We start from the raw sequence: 3,667 nt of genomic DNA, 5'->3' as shown, positions 1-3,667 counted from the left end.
GAAAAAATTTTTGGTTATCATGCATTTGGATTCCATTTATGTGAAATGTCCAAAATAAAGAGACAGACAGTAGGTTTGTGGTTTCCTAGGATTAGGGGGGATGGCTGAAGGATACAGGAGGATTGTTGGGATGGGGTTTTTTTGAGGTGATGATGTTTTATAATCAATTGTAGTGATGGTTGCACATTGTGTTAATACACTAAAAACCATTGAGTTGTACAGTTTCAATGGGTGAATTATATGGTATGCGTGTTATGTCTTGATAAAGCTCTTAGGAAGGGAAGGGGAAGGAAGGGGAGGGGAGGGAAGGGAGGAGAGAGGCCTTCATCAGTCCTGTGATGGAAGACGCTACTTCTGGTGCTGCTCCTTCCTGTCCCCTCATCACCTGCAGACCTGCCCCTTTCTCTGTCACCCCTATCAGTCCATCTTTTAGTCCTTCCACTGATCCCTTTCTTTAACAACCATCCGAGCTGACATTCACTGAGTGCGGACTGTGTGACTGGCACTGCACTAAGTGTTTTTCATGTAGTTCCTCATTGAGTTCATTTGCACACAAAGTTCACTAACAGAGGTCACCCTTTGCCCCAGTGCAGAAGGTTAGAAAGATTGGGGTACTTCTTGGCTTCCTATAGCTACTTCCAGGTCCCTCTACCAGGATGTCCTCCTCATAAAACCAGTTCATCCTCTGATGTCCCATCCACCCACCTTCATTCCTCTGTGTTGTCTGTCAGCCCACAGGATTCCTTCCAACCCCAACCTTCCTCCGGACTGTGCACATCAGATCACTCATGAGGTCCATCCCCACACTTTGCCTTGCTCTCACCTTTCCGCATCCAGGCTGATATCTTATCAGCTTACAGTTCTCAGATCACCTCAGCACTTCAGCCAGCCAGAGGTGAGGCCACACCTGGAACTTGTCATCCTTCAGGGCTGCCCTGACCCTGAGATCTCAGACTCCTGATATTCCAATATCCTATACAGTGACCCAGCTTTCATTTTCCCCATCTATCCAGTCATTAGAGCTCATTCTCTGATTTCATGATATTTTTCCATCCAGTCCCCAGATCATTCCCCAGCATCATTACTGCATTTGAACCCTTCTTCCTGTTTAAAGTTAGAGCCCCTCTAAGAATTTGTTCCTCCTGTCTCATTACTAGTCATCTTTGCAACTCCTAGCTCTTCCATTCCACTAGACTGCCTTCTTAGCCTACAAAGATCTCTATTATAAAAATCTGTATTAGTCCATTCTCACGCTGCTATGAAGAAATATCGAAGACTAGGTAACTCATAAAGAAAAGAGATTTAGTTGACTCACAGTTCAGCATGGCTGGAGAGGCCTCAGGAAACTTACAATCATGGTGGAAGGGGTAGCAAACATGTTCTTCTTCACATGGCAGCAGGAGGGAGAAGTGCTGAGCAAAACGCATCAAAGCCCCTCAATAAAACCCTCCGATCTCATGAGAACTCCTATCAGGGGGAACAGCATGGAGGGTAACCACCCCCATGATTAAATTACCTCCGACTGGGTCCCTCCTACCACACGTGGAGATTATGGGAACTACAGTTCAAGTTGAGATTGAGGTGGGGACACAGCCAAACCATATCAAAGTCCTTTGTTAATTATGCCATCTAGTTCTCTGATTTCCTTTGCCACCATACTTCTTCTTAGATTTCTTTTCTTATTCTCTCTTCATAGAGCAGTTTTTCTCCTAATGTATCATCCGTGGTCACATAGAACAGTTTTTTTAAAGAAATGGGCTGGGCGGGCCAGCTAAAACTGGAGTGGCAGGTCCAGCCAGATGCCGCTTCACGCCAGCGGGTGCCCAGCACCCCTCCGGTCCGTGGGGACCCCAGCAGGGGAGGAGCCTCAAGACCACACGGACCCCCTGGGTGGGCCCCCAGCTCGCTTCCCAGGCTCAGAGCAGGGGCAGGAACCTGGCTCCCCCGGGCCGGAGCTGCCTCTACTCCCTGGTATTGTGGACTACGGCACTCCAGACCTGGGGTAGTAGTGAGGTTCGTTGACTCACTGCGTGATGGAGACTGCCTTGCAAGCGAATGGATTCATAGTGGTATCATGCACTCAGACTCCTGCGAGTTCCCCTAAGTTCTCAGAGGACTGCTTTGCCTTTTGATCTAATAATTGCAAAGTTCATAAAGAATGGCCTTTGTGGATAAGCACAAAGTCAAGAGACAGAGATTGGACAGAATTTGCGAAGGTATCATGAATGGACCCTGGCACTCCCACCCCTGGTGGTGCTGCTGCATGGCGGACATTGCACCGCGGCCTAAGAACCTGACCACCATGGTCTTCTGTGACGTGCAGTCCTTACAGGAAATCCATGAGACAGTTTTAAATGAAGCTGTGGGTACCATGATGTACCACACCATCACCCTCACCAGGGAGGACCTGGAAAAGTTCAAGGCCCTGAGAGTCGTTGTGCAGATAGGCAGTGGCAAAGACAATGTGGACATCAAGACTGCTGCGAGTTTGGAATTGCTGTGTGCAACATCCCGTCCGGAACCGTGGAAGAGAAGGCCGACTCCACCGTCTGCCACATCCTCAATCTGTACCGGAGGAACACGTGGGTGTGCCAGGCACTGCAGGAAGGCACGTGAGTTCAAAGCATGGAGCAGATCCACGACGTGGCCTCAGGAGCAGTCCGCATCCCTGGGTAGACACTGTGGGTCTCATGAGCTTTGGTCGCACGGGGCAGGCGGTTGCAGTTCAAGCCAAGGCCTTTGGATTCAGAGTCATATTTTATGACCCCTACTTGCAGGATGAGATAGAATGGTCCCTGGGCATTCAGAAGGTCTACACCCTGCAGGAATTGCTGTGTCAGAGTGACTGCGTCTCCTTGCACTGCCATCTCAATGAATATAACCACCACCTCATCAACGACTTTACTATAAAGCAGATGAGGCAGGGAGCATTCCTTGTGAACGCAGCCCGTGGTGGCCTGGTGGGCGAGAAAGCCTTAGCACAGACCCTCAAGGAGGGCAGGATACGAGGGACAACTTTGCTCAGGGTCCATTGAAAGATACCCCAAATCTCATCTGCATTCCTCACACTGCCTGGTATAACGAGCAGGCGTCGCTGGAGATGAAGGAGGCGGCTGCCACTGAGATCCACCAAGCCATCAAAGTTCGCATCCCAGAAAGCTTAAGAAACTGTGTGAACAAGGAATTCTTTGTCACATCAGCTCCTTGGTCAGTAGACCAGCAAACAATTCACCCTGAGCTAAATGGTGCCACATACAGATATCCGCCAGGCATCCTGAGTGTGGCTCCAGGCGGACTTCCTGCAGCCATGGAAGGGATCATCCCTGGAGGCATCCCAGTGACTCACAACCTCCCAACAGTGGCACATCCTTCCCAAGCGCCCTCTCCCAACCAGCCCACAAAACACGGGGACAATCGAGAGCATCCCAAGGAGGAATAGCAGACAATGCTGAAAAGTAATCATTCAGATGCATATGCGACCAAGAGACAGTGAAACATAGATGAACTAAGAGAAAAAGAATCTGATGGTCTTTTTAACTGATTCTGGACATATGCATCGTTGATGTTGCAGTGTTAAAACTGCAAGAGCTAGAAAGCTGAAGACGTCTTCTGCTTACAGAAGCGCTGAAAGATGAGGATGTGATTTATTAATGATCAACTTCTGTTA

General features: G+C 49.0%; 1 pseudogene; it reads left to right on the top strand.

Moving 5' to 3' along the window:
- Nucleotides 1–2,158: 2,158 nt before the first annotated feature.
- LOC117080793 lies at nucleotides 2,159–3,439 on the top strand (annotated as a pseudogene).
- Nucleotides 3,440–3,667: the final 228 nt, after the last annotated feature.

Source organism: Trachypithecus francoisi, unplaced genomic scaffold (assembly GCF_009764315.1).
Source record: "Trachypithecus francoisi isolate TF-2019V2 unplaced genomic scaffold, Tfra_2.0 Lachesis_group8, whole genome shotgun sequence".
In the NCBI taxonomy this organism is placed as follows: Eukaryota; Metazoa; Chordata; class Mammalia; order Primates; family Cercopithecidae; genus Trachypithecus; species Trachypithecus francoisi.
Note: the sequence above shows the minus strand (reverse complement) of the source record. Positions and strands in the feature narration are given on the sequence as shown.